The following is a 23,345-nucleotide window of genomic DNA, read 5'->3' as shown; positions in this document are numbered from 1 at the left end:
TGGAGGGAGTGGTCGGAGCGTTGTGAGCCACGACAGTGAGTGGCGTCGTCGTGGCCTGAAGGAGGGTAGAAGAAGGCTCGTCATGAGCAGGCTTAAGTCTGTTGATAGAGACTGTGACAGCTGAATCTTTCATCTAGATGTCGTAGGTTTGGCTGAGCGCTGGAGAACTCAGTATGGGCCGGTGTAAGGAGGTTGGAGGGGAGCGCGGACAGCGTCATCTCGGAGCATGACGTACTGTCAATTGTCCAGAGATTACGGGACGTGAACCTTAAGGCGGGAATGGCTGGCGGGTGGAGGAATATGGAGGTTGATCAAGTGGCGTCTGATGCGGTCCACGAAGGAAGGTAAGTCAGACTGAGGGAGAGAAGCGGAATAGCTCACAAGTTCGCCAGGGAGAACAATGTTCTGGCCGTATATGAACTCGGCTATTGTGCCTTTGAGGTCTTCCTTATAGATCGCACGAATGCCGAGTAGCACAGGGGGAAGGGCCTCTGTCCAAAGTCATGGCATCAAAGAGCCGCCTTGAAAGTGCGGTGCCAGTGCTCAACTAGCCCGTTACTTTGCGGGTGATATGCTGTGGTATGGATGCGCCAGATGCCTCAAATGTTACAAATCTCGTTGAACAGGGCCGACTCATATTGTCTGCCCTGTCAGTCGTAATGATAGTTGGACATCTGAAATGCGATACCCATGACTCGATGAAAGCTCGAGCAACAGTTTCTGCCATAATATTGGGGAGGGGGATAGCCTCGACCCGGCGAGTTGTTCGGTCGATAGACGAGAGAACATAATAAGAGCCATTAGGGGGCGCTAGAGGGCCGACACTGTCAATAGGAATGTGCTGGAAACGCCCAGGAGGGATCAAAATGGCGCTGAGGAGGGGGTGGGTGGGGGTGGGTGGGGGAGGTGGAGTGTGCTTGTGTACTTTGCATCATTGGCACGCGATGCAGGAGCATGCCCATTGCTGGTAATCCTTGTTGACATTTCTCCACACAAAGTGCTCCGCTACAAGGCAGGCGGATGCACGAACACCAGGGTGGGCTAAATTAAAGACAGCTTGGTGGAGCCTGGTTGGGATAAGGGGGTGTAACGTGCCCGTACTGTCGTCGCACCAGATCTCACCAGAAATGCCATGGAAGGTGGTGCAGACGAAGTGTAGTGAAGAGGTAGAGTCTGAAATCAGGTTTTGTGTGTCCTCGTCGGCAGGTTGGAGGTTAAGCAGTTCAGAGAGGTCTAACAGCGAATGGACGGCGTAAGCTTGTGAAAGGAAATCAGCAACTATATTGTCAGCACCCTTTATGTGTCTGACATCGGTGGTGAACTGAGATATGAAGTCCATGTATCTAAAGCGGCGAGGAGACGGGTCAGCTGGCGGGTTTGTAATGGCCACAGCCAGGAGTTTGTGGTCCATTAAAACATAGGAAGGGCATGCCTCAACGTCAGTCTTAAAATACTTTATCACTTCGTAGACCGCGAGCAACTCCCTGTCAAACGTGGAATATTTCTGTTGTGCATTGGTGAGCTTGCGTGAGAAGAACTGCAGAGGCGAAGTCTGGCCGTCGATAGTCTGGCTAAAGACAGCGCCGATGACAGTATCGCTCGCATCTGTGGTGATGAAAAGCTGCGCATTGGGATGAGGATGCACAGTGGTGCAGGCCCTGGCAAGAAGTTTCTTGAGGGTGGTGAAAGAGTGAGTCATAGCAGGGGTCCATGGAATGGGCCGAGGTCCAGAAGTATGGGTGCCTGCCAAGGCGTCCGTCAGTGGAGCCTGAATCTCTGCAGCCTGAGGTAGATGTCGGTGATAATAATTAACCGTCCTCAGAAAGTGCCAGAGCTCTTTGAATGATGCAGGTCTGGGTAGGTTTAGTATTGTTTGTACTTTCTCAGGGGGTGGTGAAATGCCATCGGCAGAGCCCCGAAAACCAAGAAAAGTACAGTGGGTTGATGTAGCTGCAATTTGTCCTGGTTGGTCTCAATGCCTGCCGCCGTGAGAGTGTTCATCACAGTTTGGACATGTCAAATGTTGTCCTCGACAGAGGAGATGAACACAAGAATGTCATCAAGATATGCAAAGCAGAATTTTAGGTCGAATAGCACTTCCTTGATGAAACGTTGCCAGGCCTGGGTTGCGTTTTTCAGACCGAAGGGCATGAATCAAAACTGAAATAACCAGATTGGGTTGATGATTGCTGTCTTCTCGATGTCTTCAGGTGCCATGGGGATCTGGGGGTGGTGAAATGCCGTTGGCAGAGCCCCGAAAACCAAGAAAAGTGACAGTGGGTTGATGTAGCTGCAATTTGTCCTGGTTGGTCTCGATGCCTGCTGCTGCGAGAGTGTTCATCACAGTTTGGACATGTCAAATGTTGTCCTTGACAGAGGAGATGAACACAAGAATGTCATCAAGATATGCAAAGCAGAATTGTAGGTCGAATAGCACTTCCTTGATGAAACGTTGCCAGGTCTGGGTTGCGTTTTTCAGACTGAAGGGCATGAATCAAAACTGAAATAACCAGATTGGGTTGATGATTGCTGTCTTCTCGATGTCTTCAGGTGCCATGGGGATCTGGTGGTAGGCCCATTTGCAAACAATGACAGAGAACGTGGTCGCACCTGCGAGGGAACTGGTAAAGTCGGCAATGTTGGGTATGGGGTAGGTGTCCATAATTGTTCGTGCGTTTAGTCGAGAGTATTCACCGCACATGTGCCAGGACCCATCTTTCTTGGGTGCCATATGAATGGGCATAGACCAGCTACTGGCAGAGGGTTCAATGACGCCGGAGGTTGGAAGTTGAGAAATCAGCTTTTTAAGGTCGGAGAGGCGCTCGGGACAAAGTCGATGTGGTTTACTGGAGATCGGGGGACCTGGCGTGAGGTGACGTTTGTGAACCGTGCCATTGGTGACAACAGAGTGTGGGAGTCGGTTTGTTTACAATGTGTGGCGGGCAGGGCAGGCGAGGCGTGGTCGTGGTGTTCGGAGCCACTCAGCGGAACCGACGAGAGCCGAGGCGCCAAGGTGTCCCAGGAGTCAATGCGACAAGATGGCTGCCGGACCGAAGCAGTGGCACGATGCTCAGGTGAGCTCGGTAGAGCTCGTGAACCGTTAGTGAGTCCATTGTCCGAGGTCGCGGCCTGTGGCAGCACGGTCACTGGCGAAGCGCTAGTCGTGAGTGCACTGTTTGTGTTGTCAGTGGCGGTCGCACGGCGGCATGCAGGAGCCAAAGTTGCATAGTTTGAGGTGCTGTCCGCGAGTGGAGGGGTAGGAGCTGTCACATTGGGAACATATTATGCTCGTCGCGCATGCGCACTCATATCCGCCTGAGTGTCAAACGCTGCCGTGTTAGGGGGTTGTGGCCCTGTGGACTTGATAGCACAATTGTGAGGGGTAGCAGGAGATAAGCACATGGAGGCTTGATTGCTGGGACTACAAGCAGATTCAGCGCACTTACTGACCTTGCTTTGTCCTTGCTGCAGTGTCTGTAATTCCTTTGCTGCATCAGAGATCTGGAGCTGAGTTTCACGGAGCCGGAGGAAGAGCTCCTTGCATAGGCACGCGACATTTTAAAGCTCAACAAGGCACTTGTGCATTGTTTCTTGTAATGTCGTCAACAGAGACGAGCATGTACAGATGAGATGAGCCCAGACCGATGTGTCATGGGGGGGGGGGGGGTCGCTCAACAGAGCACAGGGGAAGTGAGTCTTGGATGGATGGTGAAACACGGTGTTCCGCGCTAGGTGCGGTGAAAGTTTGTGGTGTCGTAAGAAGTCAATACTTAGTATAGGTTCGTCAATTTCACACACTAAAAAAGTCCACTCGAGTTTGCAGTTTGAGGAGAGTGAGATGACGTGTGAAGTTGAACCCAAGCATTGTAGTTCAGTTGAATTCACGGCTTGCAGTGAAGTATGATGAGGGTGGGTGTGCAAAGATGCTAAGGATGTGGGCAGCAGTAAAACATCAGCACCTGTGTCCACTAGGAAAAAGGATCCTGACGAAATGTCTTTAATGTAAGGTTATCCACAATTATTATCCAGTCGTTCCTGGACAGAATGGAGCACTAGGGGGTGCCTGTCATGTCTTGTGCAGGAGGCAGCACCCAGACCTACCTGCGATTGGCGTTTGGGAAGTAGCAGGGTGGTCTGCAGTTCCGTGCTGCCTCACCAAACTGTGTGTGGAAGTAACAGTACGTGTAGTGCGGTTGCATTTCCTGCGGGAAATTCGTTGCCAATGGCGGTGCTTAAGGTTTGGTGGCCACAGCAGATTCGGTTGCAGGAGGGGGCGTGACTGCGGGAAGAGCTGGTGATGTCCCAGTTGCTTGTTTACTGCTTCCCGGAGCGAGCAGAATGGTCGGCACAATACAGCCCCAGCCGCGTCCGGCCGCAGGGCAATGAGCCTGAACCTGAGACTTGTCAGGTAGGCAGTGGCTGGCGAAGTGGAGCAGTGATGCATCGTGTAGCTTGTCATCAATCGTCACTCTTTGCTCGACAGGTTCAGGAGGCCTTTGAGCCAGAGCAAAGTGGATGCGAGGAGTTAGTTTATCTGACCAGATGGTGAGGAGAGCTGTGTGAGAGAATAGATTGGCGCTGACCATGGCACGTAGCCGTCTCCAGAGCTGGGAAGGTTTGTCGTTGCCTAGTTGCTCGACGTGGAGCACTTGCCGTATTGCTGTCTCACTTGAGTGCTCAAGCTGACATAGAACTGTCTTTTTGGCAAGAGAGTACCCAGTAGCTGAGTCCGGGGCATTGACCAGGTCAGCAATTAAGTCCTCCTGGTCGTATAGGTGGTTGTTGAGGCACAGAAACCTGGTTGACTCATCAAGTTTGTAATGGTCGAACACTTCGTCTGCAATTTTGAACCAGGTTGTAGTGCTGTCGGGATTAAACGGCGGCAGCGTCGGTAAGTGTTGTAGAATGTTCGGAAGAACAGGTTGAGTTCATCGGGGCACTGCCTGAAATGAGCTGTTGTTGCTGTAGTATTCCAGGAGAGTGTGCCTCCAGGGGATGTGGCAACCACGGCTGTTCGGGAGGCAGCGTGAAGGTGACACGTTGTAGTTGAGCGCGATCCGTCATGACACAGAAGGCCAACACGGGTGAGACACCATAATGTGTCGATTGCTGTTTCGGAAGCTCAACACACTGCGGGTATGTTTGGATTGATGCGTCGTGGAAGACCGATGCAGATGAGGCACCGAGATGTGCCGAGAATGGTAGTGAAAGCTAGACTGGAGCCGGCGCGTGGGCGACAAGTGAGAAAAAGTTCAAAGTTTGAGAATGCATGTTAGTCCGTAGAAAGCATGACGCTTGATCAGAGCCAGGGCCATCTGTGTTGCAGGGAGGTTGTGGAGGTGCAGGCTGTCCAGAAGCACAGTGTGGGAAATGATGTTGAACGTAGGATGGAATGTGCGAATGTTCACTGTTCATAGTCACTCCACTCAAAACGGTGTGCAGATAAGGTGAATGTCATGGCACATAACACTGAGGTGTAGCAGTGGGACGGAGGTGGAGGTCAGACACAGATAACAAGTTATTGTTCTTGTTGCAGTCCGAGGTATCAAAGTAGGAAGGCATGTGCTAATGCTGAACCGAGGCAGGCATGGGCGTGGTCGAATGCTGAGGAGGTTGACCTGTGAATGAAGCAGTTCCAGCCATGTGGCAGGTATCTGTGTGGTATGGCACAGATTGTGGCGTAGCAAATCATTGTCCTGGCGGTGGTAGGTTGTCCAACGAAGCATTTGCAGAAATCGGCATTGGTCCCGCACTGCACTGAGATCTGTAAGAGGTAACTGCACAGTCGATGAGGGACGGCACATGTGGTGGCAACAAAGGCATTTGATAGCTGGAGTCATGCACACTCCTACCCTCACTTATTGTTACAGGCTTGAAAACGTCCATCAAAATCGGTGTAATCGTCGAGTGAGAGGCATCGTGTTGCAGTCCTGGTGGGTGTACATTGCCCGCAACATGATGCATGTCGATCACAAAATCCGGCGATAGGTGTTGGGCCAAAGTCATTGTTCGAATGCTGTGTCAATGTAATAAATGTGAAAATAACCGATGCGGAGGTCGCAGACACAGTAAAACAGCGAAAACGGAAGACGTTACAACTTGGGGTCACCAGTGAGGAGGAAGTTCGTGTCGTTTACACCAAACAACACTCCCATTTTGCAGTAGTTCATTTATTCACCTCTTTACACAAGCAAGGCATACAAAGAACTAGCTATGGCGGAAGAGAGCAAAGATAATCTTAGCTTAGCGTCCAAAGACGATGCTCGGAGTCTAGAGAAAAACATATATCGGTGCTGGTGTCGACCTCATCGGTCCCACGACCTCATTGGCGCCACGGATGCAGTAATGCCAGATGACAAACTGAAAGACAGGCTATACCATCATTATCAGTGTTTATGTCCCAGGTTCTAAGCCTGTATGCAAAAAAAATGATGATTCAGGAATGATGATTGCCAGATAGTATTGCCAGGACACTTTATTATGGCACCACACAATTAAACACAGCGCAAACATTATGCAGATTTGTAACACAACTAAAGAGATCTTTCTAGTCAGATACAAATAGTACACAATCAACATAGCTAATCTGCAAATCATGCTTAAGTGCCCAGGCAGAGTATTCATTGAATGACCTTCACAATAATTCTCTGTTGATTCAGATTCCAAAAGCGCACAGGTAAAACAAACGTCGATATCTTTCTGTGCAAGTCCTGATTTCCCTTATTTTATTATGATGATTGTTTCTCCCTATGTGGGTGGGTTGATGGCAACAAAATATTTTCACATTGAGAGGATAAAGTTGGTGATTTCATGAGAAGATCTCACCACAATGAGGAAAAAGTCCTCCATCATGTCTGTGACACTCTCTCCCAAATTTCTCAATAATGCAAAATGTGCTGCCCTTTTTTGAACCTTCTCGATGTACTCTGTCAATACTATCTGGTAAGAATGCCACAATGTGCAGCATAGCTGCTATAAAAGAGGACAGACAAGCATAGTGTAGGCATTCTCTTTAGCAGATTTGGTTCATCTTCTAAGTGCTCTGCCAATAAATTGCAGCATTTGGTTCACCTCCCCCACAACATTTTCTATGTGTTCTTTCCAATTCAAGTTGTTCATAATTGTAAGTTCCAGGTATTTAATTGAATTTATGGTCTTTTGATTTGATTGATTTATTGTGTAACTGAAGTTTAACAGATTCCTTTTAGGACTCATGTGGTTGACCTCACACTTTTCATTATTTAGAGGTAATTGCCAATTTTTGTACCATACAGATGTCTTACCAAAATTGTTTTGCAGTTGGTTTTGATCTTCTGATGACTTTAGCAGGAAATAAATGACAGCATCATCTACAAACAACCTAAGACGGCTGCTCATATTGTCTCCTAAGTCATTTATATAGATAAGGAACAACATAGGGCTTATAACACTACCTTGGGGAACACCAGAAATCAAAAAAATGGTTCAAATGGCTCTGAGCACTATGGGACTTAACATCTATGGTCATCAGTCCCCTAGAACTTAGAACTACTTAAACCTAACTAACCTAAGGACAGCACACAACACCCAGCCATCACGAGGCAGAGAAAATCCCTGGCCCCGCCGGGAATCGAACCCGGGAACCCGGGCGTGGGAAGCGAGAACGCTACCACACGACCACGAGATGCGGGCACCAGAAATCACTTCTGTTTTATGCAATTACTTTCCTTCAATTACTATGAACTATGAACTCTCTGACAGGAAATTACAAATCCAGTCACATAACTGAGACAATATTCCATAAGCAAACAATTTGATTACAAGCTGCTTGTGAGGTACAGTGTCAAAAGCCTTCAGGAAATCTAGAAATATGGAATCAATTTGAATTCCTTTGTCAGCACACTTGGTACAAGTGTGATACATTTCAGAGCTAGTTTTGTTTCACAAGAACAATGTTTTCTAAATCCATGTTGATTGTATGTCAATAGATCATTCTCTCTGAGGTAATTGATAATGGTCAAACACAATATATGTTCCATATGTTCCACAATCCTCCTGCACATTGATGTTGATTATATGAGTCTGTAATCTAATGGATTATTCATATTGCCTTTCTTGAATATTGGTGTGACTTGTGCAGCTTTCCAGTCTTTTGGTATGAATCTTTCATCAGGTGAGTAGTTGTATGTGATTATTAAGTATGGAGCTATTGCATCAGCATACTCCAAAAGGAACCTAAGTGGTACACGATCTGGAGCGGAAGACTTGAATTTATTAAATAATTTAAATTGCTTCACAAGTCTGAGCATGTTTATTTCTAAGTTACTCATGTTGGCATCTGTTCTTGATTTGAATTCTGGAATATTTACTGTCTCCTTTGGTGAAGAAATTTTAAAAGGCTGTGTTTAGTAAATCTGCTTTGACAGTGCTGTCATCAATAGAACTTCCACTGCTATTGTGCAAAGAAGGCATTGGATATTTCTTACTGCCAGCATACTTTACATACAGCCAAAATCTCTTTGAATTTTCTGCCAGGTTTCAAGACAAAGTTTCATTGTGGAATCTATTATAGGCATCTCACATTGAAGTCCTTGTTACATTTTGAGCTTCTGTATAAGATCACCAATCTTCAGGATTTTGTGTTCATTTAAATTTGGCATCCTTTTTTGTTGCTTCAACCTATTTTGTGTACCATGGAGGATCAGCTCCATTGTTTGTTAATTTATTTGGTATAAACCCCTCAATTGCTGTCAACACTATTTTCTTGAATTCAAGCCACATCTGGTCAACACTTACATTGTTAATTTGGAAGGAGTGTGGATTGTCTCTCAGGAAGGCAAGAAGTGAATTTTTATATGCTTTTTCAAATAGATATATTTTTTGTTTATTTTTGGAGGATTTGGGAGTTATGTTATTCAGTATCACTATAACAACCCTGTGTTCACTAACCCCAGTATCTGTTTGACGCTCATTTTTAGCTCAGGACTGCTAAGAGGTTAAGTGTGTTTTCATAACCATTTACTATTTGAGTGAGCTCATGAACTAACTACTCAAAATAATTTGCAGAGAATGCATTTAGCACAATTTAAGATGTTGCTTTATACATACCTCCAGATTTAAAGATGTATTTTCACCAATATATCAAGGGTAAATAGAAATCACCACCAACTATAATTGTATGAGTTGGATACATGCATGAAATTACACTCAAGTCTTCTTTGAATCTTTCAGCAATTGTATCATCTGAGTTGGGTGACTCAAAAAAGATCCAATTATTACTTTATTCTGGTTGCCAAGAATGTCCTCTACCCACACTAATTCACAGGAACTATATACATGAATTTTGCTATGAGATAAACTACTTCTAACAGCTACTAATACACCACTGCCAACTGTATTTAGCCTGTTCTTTCTGAACACTGTTAGGTCCTTTGCAAAAAATTCTGCAGAATGTATCACCAGCTTTGGATAGCTTTCAGAGCCTACAACAATTTTAGCATCAGTGCTTTCTATTATAGCTTGGAGTTCTTGTACTTTCCCAACACAGCTATGACAATTTACAACTGTCTTATTGATGGTTCATAGCTCTATGCTCTTCCTGTTTCCATCCTGCACCCTATGATACAGAAGGCCTTTCTGTCTGCCCTCAGGGCTCTCTAACCTAAAAAAAACCACCCAGTCCATGCCACACAGTCCCCATCACCCATGTAGTCACCTCCTGCATGTAGTAGACTCCTGACCTGTTTAGCAGAGCCTGAAACTCTACCACCATATAAGTAAAGAAATCTGCATCCTACAGGTCACAGAACCATCTGATACTCTGATTTACGCCCTACACTTGGCAGTGTACCAGAGGTCTGCAATTTATCCCACTCTTTGTGACTGCCTGGATCTTGCAGACTGAGAGGATTCCTCTGAAATTGGACAAGCAACTGCATCTGGCTGAGGAACATATGTCAGCCACAGATAGCACCAGGAACCTGTTTGTCAGACCAACTGGGGAGACTTTATGTTCAGCCCATGGAAAGTCTTTTGCATCCTCTCACTCTACCATGTGTGAGGGGTCAATTTCAATGCAAGCAGTAACTGGGCTGGCCACCAATGCAGGCTGACCAGTGGACTCGTGGGTCATGCTGCACATCCATAGGTTCCCTATGGCCAGAAAAAAACAGTGATGTCCATCCCCCCCAGCCTCAAGCTGTGTAACTGATGCCAACACAGCCTGGAGCTGAGATGAAAGGTCACCATCTTAGCTCGCATCCACACACAGCAATCACAGCCCTATCCATACTAAAGACAGTGGAAAACTGCTCTACGTAGACAAACAAAAGATTGCTGACAAATGCTATGAAACTCTATTACAGACACTGACAAAAATGCAAGAACTGTGTCTAGTAAATTACATTAACATGCAGAGATTCAAAACTAAACTACCAAAGCACACAGGTGAGAGTAAACAATTTGCTCCTCGTTAGGAACCTGTAAAATGTGACAAAATTATTTACATTCTGATGCAAATGAATATACAAGAACTTTGACCACTAAATATTAAATTAACATGCAGAAATTCAAAATATAAACTACCAAACTGCACAGATGAAACTATATAATTTGCTTATGGTTACAATCTCATAAAAAATGTCACAAAATTGGTTAATTCCCTGTTGCTGCTCTGTCTTGGCTGGTCAGCTGATACCTGAGTCACTCGCCACTAGTAACTGAATGGACAAGCCTTACCCAGGCCTGAGGTGGCATAGGCTAAACACAACACTAGTGTGCTATTCCTGCTTGTCTTGTCTAGTTCATTTGTCATGGCCTCTCTTGTAGAATCAGCATGGATTGATCTGAAATCAGATTATGACAAAATAAATGGTGATGAGCACCCAGCTTAGAGCCTCATCTTCTTCTTCTTTTTCCTGTCCTTAGCAGACCATCTGAGTGGCTGCTTAGAAAGTTTAACTATGGTGGTGGCCACCTCCTCCTCCTGACAGTTGGCACTGTGGAAAATCTCCTCCTGTACATGAACAGTCTCCTTCACAACACCAACAATGTTTTATCCCTACACCAGGGTGAAGATGGCCCTGGCATTAATTAACTTGATGGATTCTAGGAAAAGGAAATGGGAGCAGTGTTTCTTGCTGCTCAGGGGTGAAAGGATAGGGATGATGGGGAAAGGAGGTGTAGGTTGACCAGGAGGGATGAAAGGTTAGGGACTGAGGAGATGGGGATAGATGCCATCCTGTAGGGATGAAACTGTCTTGTCAACCACTGGTACCAAACTGCCGATGCCTGGAAGGGAGGCAGGTACGTGGTACTGCTGCAACTCACACTCTGGGGAGCACTGACAACCAGGCAGCTCTGCAAGCTGCCTTCACTATGTTACTGGCTCTTGGGTGCAGATTGCATCAGGAGCAGTCTGCTGCATGGCCATGGCTCTGGGGAGGCTCAAGCAGGCATCTCTTCTTCCTCTTCTTCTTTTGCGATAACCTCCACAGCTTCCTGCATCTCTGCAGTGGCCACGGAGACATCCACTGAATGGTGACATCCACCCCACCCTCAGCCCTGTTGGGAGAGAGATAGCGCAAGTGGGTGTTTCTTCTTTTTGTGCCCTCAGCTCCTTCTGCAGCTGGTGTTGAACTGCTTTCACATCTGCCTGAGAGGCAGCCCTCTCTGCTGCAATGGCAGTTTGAGGGTGGTGGTCCCCTCTTGAGTGAGAGGGGGAAGGGCAGGGGGAAGGTGGCAGCAGCCATCTCTTCCTGTTTAGTGCCACTGGCAGCCACCCCATCTTCACTGGCAGCCTTGCGAGCGGGTCTTCTTTATCTTTTCTTCTTTTCACAGCTCCAGTTGGTGATGTAGCTGCAGCTGCAGTGGCTCAGGTTGGCACATTGTCATGTGTTTCCATGCACTTCATACATGCCACATTTTCTCTGCAGTACTTGGCAACATGGCCAAGCTTCTGGCAGTAGTAGCACTTCTCCTTCCTCTTTGCATTCATCTTGTTCCAGTCTGCGGTGCCAGTTGGCTTGAGAACCTTGACTGCCAGGTGCTCCACAATGGCAGCAAGCAATTGAGACTTTGGCTTCTCCTTCACTTAGCCTTCCTTTCTGTGTCCAGACATGTTTGAATGTGTAGGAGAGTGAGACAAGGATAAAGTGATCAATTTGAGCAGCAGTTTGTAACTGACATAGTCAGCATGTGCCATGTATGGTATTGTGTGTAGATGGATGAAGCACCTGCCTCATTTAATATTGGTTCTTGAAATTCTGCACATAAGTTTCATGGGCTAGTTGTCTTTTATCTACCAGTTCATATTTTCAGCATTTCTGTTATGTTCTCTCATGGATCAGACAAACCTCTGACTATCCGTGCTGCATTTCCTTCTACATGTTCAATAGCTCCTATTAGTCCTACCTGGTACGGGTCCCAATCACTCGACCAATATTCTAGGAGGGGTGACACATGTATTTTGTAAGCAGTTTTCTTCATAGGCCAATTGCATTTTCCCAGTATCTTATAATTGAAGCAAAGTCTGCAACCTGTTTTACCTATGAATGAGCCATTGTGTTCATACCATTTCATATCTGAATGGATTATTAAACTCAACTATTTTTGTGAGTCAAATGGCTCCAACTATGCCAACAGGATCATATCATTTTATATTCACACACATTATTACGTCCATGTGTTTGTACGAGTTGACTGATTCCACTTGTGATTCAATGAAATTGCAGTCAGAATATTAAAATACATGTTTCAGCAGCCATTTATAATTTAATTTTAGACCCAAAAACCTACAGTGATGTCTGTAAAGCCAGTACTCAGTGATTTATCCAGCCTTGGCGGTCAAATATTAACAGTAATATGTGTTCACCAACAAGGTACATATTACAGAAGAAAACTACTATCTCAGGCTCAGTCAAGTTGTTTACAGATAAATTACAGGAAGAACACTGGGGAGAAAAACTATGGAGCAGAAAATGTAGATGGAAAATTTTAACCTTTCTTACATATTCCTAAAGCACAATGAGTCTTGCTTTTTCTTAATATAAACAAGGGAAAGCTGAAACAGAAGCAGAGATAAGGGATCAATAGCAACTGGGATTAAGGTACTTTGTGCTAAAAAGAGAAAGCTTAAACATTTCAGAAAACAAACGCATGCTCATGGGCATCTGCATGGCACCCTTCAATGCCGATCTTTTTTGGGCCATCTAGAGGAAACTTTCCTAGTGTCTCAAAATCCCAAACCCCTTGTCTTGTTAAGGTCCATCAATGATATCTTCATGATCTGAAGTCAGGGCAATACACTGTATCCTCATTCCTTCACAATCTCAACACCTGGTCCTCAACACAATCACCACCTTACTGGAGACTGATCCCCACCTCTCTATTGGCTCCACCCACACCTCTGTTCATATTAAACCACTAACTACCAAGTGTACCTACATTTTGACAGCTTCATCCCTTCTACACCAAAAAATCCCTCCCGTACAATTTGGTATTCTGTGGATGGTGTATCAGCAGTGACGAGAACTCTCTTGCCCATAATGCTGAAGGTCTTAAGAGGGTCGTTACATACAGGCACTATCCCCCAAACATAGTCTGCAAACGGATTTACCATGCCATATCCTCACATACACCTAATTCTCCCCCCCCCCCCACCCCCCCCCATCCCCCAAGTATCAGCTACAAAGGAGAGCCTCCCTCATCACCCAGAATCACCCCGGACTGGAGCAACTGAACCACATGCTTCACCTGCACTTAAATTATCTACCATCATGCCACAGATTGTATCCCTATGGAAGACACAGATGCAAGACCAATCCAAACCACCCACCCAGCACTTCATATTCCAGTCCATCCCAGGCTTATCCTACACATCAGAGCCTGGCCACCTGTGAGTGTAGCAGTGTCATATACCAACTCTGCTGCAATCACTGCACATCCTTTTATGCCAATATGCCTGTCCATCAGAATGAGTGGCCACCATCAAACTCTGGCCAAGATCAAAATAGACTTTCCAGTGGCCTAACATACAGGTGAATGCATCATGCTCTATTTCGGTGGTTGCTTCATGACCCAAGCCATCTGGAGTCTTTCCTCCATCATCAGCTTTCCTGGACTACACATATGGTAGTTGTCCTTGCAAAATATCCTTCACTCCCAAAATCATCATAGCCTCAGTCCCTGTTAACTGACTACCCCCTACACCCTCTACCCAATGGCTACTCCGTCCTCTGTCCTATCACACCTTCCAATTCACATCTCCATGTCACTTTCATCATGCACTGCTCCCCATTGACTCGTCACCTGTGCATCACATGCCTAGCCCATGCAGCAGCCAATACTCTCTCTCACATTCGTAGCCAGCAAACTGGCTGCCTCCTTCAAAGTTGCTAGCTACCTGCCCCAAAAACCTGCTTCATGCCTGCTGCCTCTCTTTCCCTCTACCCACGCTATCTGTAACAATATCCAACCCCATCCTCATTCATCTGCCAAACTGCTCTCCAGGCATTGTGCATCCACCAGGCAGTATGTAGGTGGTGTGTGTGTGTGTGTGTGTGTGTGTGTGTGTGTGTGTGCATGTATGGGCATGCATAAGCCTACGTGTGGACACATGCACTAACACACCCACGTGTGTGATTGTGTGTGTGCGTGTGTGCTTGGGCACCCTCTAACTCAAAGAAAGATTTGTCCAGAAGCTAGCAAAGTTTTCATTATTGTTCACCTGCCTGTGATTGACTCAGTGCCTCTACTATTCTGTGAGTTTTTATCTTTATGGCTAAATTATTTACATTCTACCAAAACTCTCCATTAGTAAAAATAATAAAGTGCTTATTACTCAGAAACAAGTACTGAGAATATTGCATAAGGTATATCATTGCACATTTTACAAAAACTTTTTTTAATTATCTTGGAATTCTTACTTTCACTTACCATTACATTTACTCCTTAATTATTTTTGTTGATGACAAAAAAAAATCAGTTTCAGTTGATCTGTGATTTACAGAATTATAATGCAAGATATGAGAATGATTTTCATGTAGAATTTGCTGTCTTGTATAGAATTTGGAGTGTTGTTATGTACTCTGTTGGGAAGATAATCAACAAGCTCCCAACTACCACAAAGCAAGAAATTTGGAACATCTTCCAAATCAAAAGAACATTAAAAACAAACCTTGTTAGCAATAATCCCTCCAAATTATCTATATTGCTAGATCCAAGGACTGCAAAGTTGTGTTGGCTACATTGCAAGTATCAGTGTTCATTTTAAAGCTGCATGATGAGACGTAATGTACCGTAAATTGAACCCAATGTTTCCATATGTAGGTAAACATTTTCTTTGAAAAATAGCTTTGCAGTCAGGTAAATATGTAACTACTAACAGTAGATAAATAGCAGCTATTTAGTGTTTCAAAGAAGGCAGGCAATTTTTTTCCTCAAAATATCAGCTCTCTTTCATACTTTACATGATTCAAATTAGCTGGCATAAGCATGAATAACACTAATTATATTGATAGGTTGTTGTTAATGCAGTATACAGAAAAAAGTTTCTATAGTTAAATTTGTTTTGTTAATGCATACCTTGACCTGTTCCATATCCCTGAAGGTACTTCTTGATGGGATATACAGATCATGATGAACGAGTGAATGAATGGGATACAAATTTTTTGCATTAAGCAAATCTTGAGCAAGTTAAGAATGTTTGCACCACTTGAAATCTTATCAAGCTCTGACGAGATATTTGTGCTGCTTTCTTCAATTCATTATAGATGATCGCCTCATGTGCAAAATTGTCTGCCAAATCATTAATATACAATGTAGACAGCAAGGGTTCCAAAACATTTTCCTGGGGCATGACTGAAGTTACTTCTACATCTATTGATGCAGTGTCCTTTCTACCAAAAATATACATCACAAATTTCATGTGATACTGTACCCCTAATGTTCATACTTTTGTTAATGATTTTTAGTGTTGTATTGAATTAAATACTTTTTAGAAGTCAAGAAATACAAAATCTACCTGACTGATTTGATCCATAGTTATCCATGTGTTATCTGAGAGAAGTACGAGTTGCATTTTGCGTGGTCGATGAATGGAGTTCATGTTAGTTGACATGGAGGAGATCATTATCTTTAAAAAATCTCATTATGTTTGAGCTCAGAATATTGTTCTTAGATTCTACACAGATGCGTGTCAATGGAGCTGTATTGTGGGAATGACATAATTGACTAATTGATGTGTGATAAGTGCAATGTTTCTTTAATTTTGAGATGCTCTTTAATCTTTCTGTTCTTATTAGCTTGTTGATGCACTTGAATCATAATTTTTGATTGTGTGTGATAAAAATGCATATTATCATACCAATAATTTGTTTAAAACAATGGAAAATCCAGGATGGAATGGAACAATATTATGAAAAGTATAGTTGCTACTCATCGTATAGCAGAGATGCTGACTTGCAATAGACACAACAAAAAGACTGTCACATAAAAAGCTTTCAGCCAACAAGGCCCTTGTCAAAAATACACAACACACACGCGCGCGCGCGCGCACACACACACACACACACACACACACACACACACACACAACCATAGAACAAAGGTTCACAAAATAACATTGCAGTGTTAAGTGACATTAAACTCATCTTGAACATGCTACTGGATCCAGTCCCTCCACTGAGTCAGTACCACATACAAGAGCAACAGACTTTCCAGCCATTGACTCTCACAGCCCTCCTGCACCATGTTTAGAGTTACAGGCTCTGCCATTTCTGTCCAACCAACCAGATATTGATGGTAGGCAATGAAAACCTCATAACTCCATCTTTCTGTGAAAACTTGTAATTCCAGTAACCAGTAACTTCATAATCAAAGAGAGATTTGAAAGTGCATAGATTTCTGTAATCTGTCAATTACTGGGCTTCTACTGTACAGCTACACATGTAGCACCTTTCTGTATCACTTTATATTATCTTTTAATAAACCTTTTTCATTTCACCTGCAAGATTTAACAAAATAGCGATACAAGGTTTTCATTACCATCAATATCTGGCTTGCAATCATGGAAAACATTTTCACCCAACAACAAATCTGTAATAACATTGAGCAGCTCACTTTAGTAATCAGTAACCTTGATCAAAGAGCAATTTCTTTGGTGTCTGATATTACTTACACCCCCTACCCAAAATGCCAACAACATTCTCAAAATGATGCTGATTTCATGTTGGACATAACCAATCCTTTATGATGTGGTGTGGTCACAAGCTACTGCCAGAATTCTGTAGAGATTTGCATGGAATGATTGCACCCAGTATCATTTTGGACACTTTACTACTACACATCTGGCAACAAAGCCTGCTATGACAAGTTTGGCTAACCTTGACTGCTCACTAAGGAAAGATGTTATACTAGTTGCTCCAGGTTGCCAATAGGGCACACACCACCCTTGACTCATGCATCATGGTGACAGCCACAACAGTCATCATTCCTCTTGAAGACAGTCGATCTGCCCGAGGCCAGTCTTACATGTCAATGGTTCACTGCAATACCACCTCTGCCTGAAAACCATCGAGAGAAAACAAGGATCTCCAAACCTTCTGCCCCTGGCTAAGAGACATTGCAATTATGAATCATGGCTATAGATAGTGTAGATACACACCACGCCCTTGTGCCCCAGTCTCACTGTTATGAACTACCTCAGCCAGATATTTGCTGGTTAGACAGACATTCTGGTTACAAGGATACGAAGTGCACGACACCATGTTCACAGCCAAATGTCAAATGTGGTCTGGTTTAGGTGCAACAAACTGTGACATCCATCTACAGCATCTACTGCAGAGGAACCATTGATGCTCTAATATATGAGCCATGTAGGTCTACTCATTGTGCTGCTAACTGCAGTATGACATCAACACTGTTACCTCCAGTGTGACTACACTCTGCAACATCACAGAGGACGTTCATCACTAACCGTTCTTCAGGCTTAGTGTTTTTAATCAACACACGATTGGATGTCAGCACAGTGCTGGGCACATACTCTCCTGATGCCAAGTAAGCCAGTACAGTCCCTCTAATGGCAGTCAACAGTTCCATCATATGCACATATGGTCACAAGACACTGGACTTACCACACTTCACAACTAATTTTGGGCATAGATTTCTTCATATGAGCCACTTTGACTGTGGATTTACAGAATGGTTGCTTGATACATCTCATTGCTCATCATGCTGTTCCTGGTATAAAGGGTTGTTCAACAACAAGCACCTCTCATAAGGTTGACAGCTTCAATACTTCTATATCGCATGATGAAAGGGGAAAGTGGGAGTCCTACAATTGCAACTTGGTTTCTGAGTTCCATAACACAGAAGGTGGTTATGCAACAGTCAAGCATGAAACTACCAGGTTATGTATGGAAAACAATGTGTTAGAAGAGACTCTGAAGGCTACAGAATGTGAACTGCAAGCATCCCACAAAACATTGGACATGCTTAAGACACCTTCATGGTGTGACACAGACAGTCCTTGGTCCTCACCACTCTACCTAGTATGCTAGAACGATGGTTCATGGTATCCTCATGGTGATTACAGTGTAGTGAATGCCCAAAAAAGCCTGGACAGGTACCCAGTACCAAACATTCAGCATTTCACTGCTGCTCTGGTGGATGTGACCATTTTTAGTGTGCTGGGGTGCTGAAAAGCAACCAATGACATCCCTAAAGCTGCAGTGATAAAGCTGTTTGAACTCTTTGAGGTCTTAGATGCCTTTTTGGGCTTAAAAATGCAGCCCAGATGCGGCAACATTTCTTGGACGGGGTTCTAAGGGGCTTCCATTGTGCTTCACTTACTTCAGTGACAAACTAGTATTTTCTAAAAATGCCCAGTTATGTAAACATCACTCAGACATGGAGATACTTATCACTCAGGCTCTTACCGTGGTCTGGCACACATCTGGAGAGCAGCAAGTTTCTTTTTTTTTTCCTCTCTCTCTCTCTCTCTCTCTCTCTCTCTCTCTCTCTGTTTAAGAAGTTTACTCTCACTTTTTTGTAACAAAGTGTAAATTCAGGCACTCAATGGCACACTAGTTACTTATTTGTTAGTTTTGAAGAGGTAGTGGCCACTCGTTTTGAGCCTAGTAAGCATCAGTCAGGCTCATACTGCCATCTGGTACACACCTGAAAAATAGCAAGTTACATATTTAGCTGCTTCTGTGTGTTATTAGTTTCTGGATCTTTATTTAGTTCTTGTTTTTTTTCCCTCTATTTAAGAAGTTTATTCTCACATTTTTGTAACTGTAAAGTGTCGCCAGACAGTATGTAATGCAGTTTTTGTTTCTGCTGAACGGTCAGCTTCACAGTTCATAAGGTATCAGCCTCCATTGGTGACACAACAGGATGTTAGCAATTAACATATGTAGGTTTCTGTCTGTGCTTTTATAGTTGATTATTAAGTTAGTAATACTGGTATGGGTAGGATGTGTGCAATCTATGTGCAAATGCACAAGAAGCTAGCTGTAGTTCACAAAGAAATGAATGTGCTTTTGGCTATGATGAGTCATCTTTTTTTAGAGTGCAGGTTTGGTGTGTAGTATTGCATGACACACATCAGATGTCACTTGTATCGTCCATGGGCGCTACTGCTGAGGCATCTCCCAGTATAACCGATATGATTGATCTGCCCTCACTGCAGGATATATGGCAGGTGGCAACATGTTCCTAACAGTTGAGGCAGAAGGCCAATGTATAAGATGGTCATCTTCCCTCGCTCTATCATTCTGTGAGTGGACAGGTGGTCATTCCATCAGTAGGGTCCAAGCAGGCACATGGGGGAGGAGGGGGGGGGGGGCGGTAGGGGCATTTAGTAGTTATCAGAGTTATCAGGAGATCCAACACTAAGCATAGGCACATTATATAGCCCCTTAGGCAGATAGCACTCAGGACTACAAAAAAAGGCCATTTGCACTCAGAAGGTCTGCTGGGGGGGGGGGGGGGGGGGGTCTCAGCTGAGTTGTGGAGGAGGCATCACCTATGGCTATCAAGCATGCAGGATGCAGTCACCTGCAAGTTGTGGCTTATTTCATCACCAACGACACCTGTAACTTGGGTTCTGAGCCCATTCTCAGTTCATACAAGCATCTGGTGGAGGTGGTGAAGGCTGTTGGCCTCACACATAGACTGCAAGCAGAGCTCACAATTTGTAGCATTATTCCCAGAGTCAATTGAATTCCTTTGGTTTGGAGCTGTGAGGAGGATCTCTACCAAAGGCTTTGTTGACTCTTTTGACTCTTGTATGGTCTTGGCTGCAGATTTCTGGATCTGTGTTATTGGTTGGGGAATTGTAGGACTCTGCTGGATAGGTCAGGGGTGCACTACACAAAGGAAGCATCTATTCAGGTAGCAGAGTACTTGTGGAGTACACATGGGGTCTTCTAGGCTAGGCAGTAGGTTGAGAATCTCTGATGAATGCTCACCAGACAACTCACAGATAGTGAAATCGGATCATGTCCATAGTAAAGACACTTCAACTGTCAAAATTTTATCCATAAATTATCAAAGCATTCATAACAAAGTCCCTGAATTTACTTATCACATTGAAATTATTCTTGGAACCAAAAGCTGGTTGGAACCCAATGTAGAAAGCTCTGAGATATTTAGCAATTCATTGAATGTATATCAAAAAGACAGATTGGACGCCATAGTAAGAGGTGTGTTCATTGCAACTAGCAACAATATTGTCTTTACTGAGGCCGAATTTGAGTGTGACAGTGAAGTTATCTGGTCATGTATAACAGGTCTAGGTGAAATAAAATTAATTGTTGGATGTTTCTATCAGTCACTTCATTCTGCTGTGATGGTTCTAGAGTCATTGGCAGAAAGTCTATGATCAGTAGTGCAGAAATATCAATATTAGTTGTGGGTTACTTTAACCTACCAAGTATAGACTGGGACATGTGTGGATTCATTGCAGGGTGTACCCACAACAGTCTTGCAAGTTCTTTTGAAGATGTGCATCTTTTGAAGATGTTTGCTGAAAACTGTTGTGAACAGCTAATTTGACAGCCCATGGCAGATGGAAATATTTTAGACATAGCTACAAACAGGCCTGACGTAATTGATGACATCAGCATAGAAACAGGGATTAGTGACCATGATGTTGTCATAATGACTTTTGTTACTAAATTTAGTGAATCAATCAAGAAGACTAGGAGAGTACTTCTGCTAGAAATAGCAGACACAATTGTTAGCATCCCACCTAGACAATGAATTGACATCATTTAGTTCCAGTACAATGGATGTGGGGAATTCTAGGCAAAGTTTAATCAGATTGTAAATCATGCTCTGGAAAAATATGTGCCAAGTAAGGATGGAAAAGACCCACCATGATTTAACAATGAAATTTGAAAAATTCTGAGGAAGCAAAGGCTGTTGCACTCTTGGTTGAAAAGAGGATGTGCATATGACAACAGACAAAGGTTAATAGAAATTCATGTGTCTGTAAAAATATTGATCCATGAAGCTTACTACAGCTACCACTGTGATGTCTTAGCAACAGAGTTTGCCATGAACCTGAGACAATTCTGGTCATAAGTAAAATTGCTAAGTGGGTCTAACTCTTCTATCCAGTTACTTGTTGACCAGTCTGAAATGGCTGCAAAAGAAACTAAAAGTAAAGATGAAGTTTTAAACTTTACATTAAGAAATTATTCACTCTGGAGAATCATACAAATATATTGTTATATCACTGCACAGACTCCTGCTTCGAGGACATAGTAATAAGCATAGCTGATATAAAGAAACAGCTAACACAGCTTAAAATGTAGGAAAAGACAGAGTGCTACTTACTGTAAAGAAGACAAGAAAACACTTTAAGTTGCAGACAGCACCTGACTGCAACCTAACATGTCTTCTTTATGGTAAACCTCTCACCACTAGGCTTCCATGTAACTGATTTGAAGAAAGCTGTAGGCTGGTGATGAAATTCAGGAAGTGTGCATGTGCAACTGGAAGTATGGCCACAATGTTGATTTTTTGCAATAATTATATTTTTTTCAACTAAAAATTGCATCAAGCTATCACAGATCTTTATTAAAGGATTGCAATTATGGGCTACATTAAATGCTTTGGGAAAACAAAATGTAAGTTTTACTTTACCTCAAAGGAGCTGCTTATTTTGTGGCGGCGTTCGTAGTGACAAGCAATTCGCTGTAGAAACGGCTTACGAAGTCACCGCCACACTTTTAATAGCGGACCGACTGGTCCGCTGGAACAGTGAACAGAAAGAGGAAAACCCAAACACTCTGATTAAATAAAAGTCGGTACTTATCTTTATTAACGAAGATACAGCAACACAGTAGTGAACTCCGTGTCTACAGAAATCTGTCTAGTTCGAGTCAGAGCGGCTAGGTCAGCATCGGCTGACGACAAACAACAACTCTGCTGCGATGAACACACAACTGACTAGCAAGTACACAATTCGGTGGCGAGTATACAACTGAGCGGCAAATACAGAACTGTCCTAGCGCTCGCGACTCCAGCGCTTAAGAACCCAGAAGCCAGCGGTGGCACGCGCAGACTTGCGGCGATTTCCTGTCTCGCTGGCGCTGCTTATGCGGGCGGCGTCCGGACTTTGATGCTGCCAACCTTTTGGCAGCGGGCTTGGGTGGCATTACTGGCTAGGATATAACAGCTTATTTCCCAGATTGACATGAAGATGATGGTTAGGTGTGCGTAGCATTTTCATCTTTCTACTTTTGACAAATATGGGTGAAAATGAGTGAGCAGTTGAACCTGACAGTAGCACAAAACTGTAGCTGTTTTAATCTTGTTCATCTATTCTTAAATTATACAGATATAACTTAATATAAACTAGATACAAACTATAAATTAGTCAAGTCTATCTTATCTCTGGAAAATTGAAAAGATTCTAAACATCCCAGCAAACAGATTTTATTTCCATTAACTAACATTTTACCTTTATATTGGAGTTCAACACTTTAAAGATAGCCATGCTAGTATTTTTTTTTTTCCTCTCACCTGAGTTACAGACTAGAAATTTGTGGAGTAACAACCAAAACAAATCTAAATAAGCTACTGCTACTCCAAAAATAGAGCTATAAGACTCATCAGTGGATTAAAATATAAGTAATGATGCCGTGGCTTCTTTTCAAAAACTGGTTTGCTAACCATAGTAAACATCTCCATTCTAAAAGCCATATTACATGTTAAAAGACTGCAGTCCAACAATTGTTCTCATTTGTATCAGTACAATACCAGAAATAAAGAAAAATTTTACATCAGCAGCCACAGAACAGCACTCTATGAAAAGAGTCCACAATATGCAGGTTTAAAGTTAGCCAACACACTGC

The 23,345-nt window shown here is 43.6% G+C and overlaps 1 protein-coding gene across 1 annotated transcript in view; it reads left to right on the top strand.

The window, feature by feature from the left end:
- LOC126481749 (JNK-interacting protein 1) overlaps positions 1 to 23,345 on the top strand; it is a 358,511-nt gene that overhangs the window by 301,991 nt on the left and 33,175 nt on the right. The window lies entirely within an intron of this gene.

Source organism: Schistocerca serialis, chromosome 5 (assembly GCF_023864345.2).
Source record: "Schistocerca serialis cubense isolate TAMUIC-IGC-003099 chromosome 5, iqSchSeri2.2, whole genome shotgun sequence".
NCBI lineage: Eukaryota > Metazoa > Arthropoda > Insecta > Orthoptera > Acrididae > Schistocerca > Schistocerca serialis.
The sequence above is the reverse complement of the archived record's forward strand: the minus strand, read 5'-3'. Positions and strand labels throughout refer to the sequence as shown.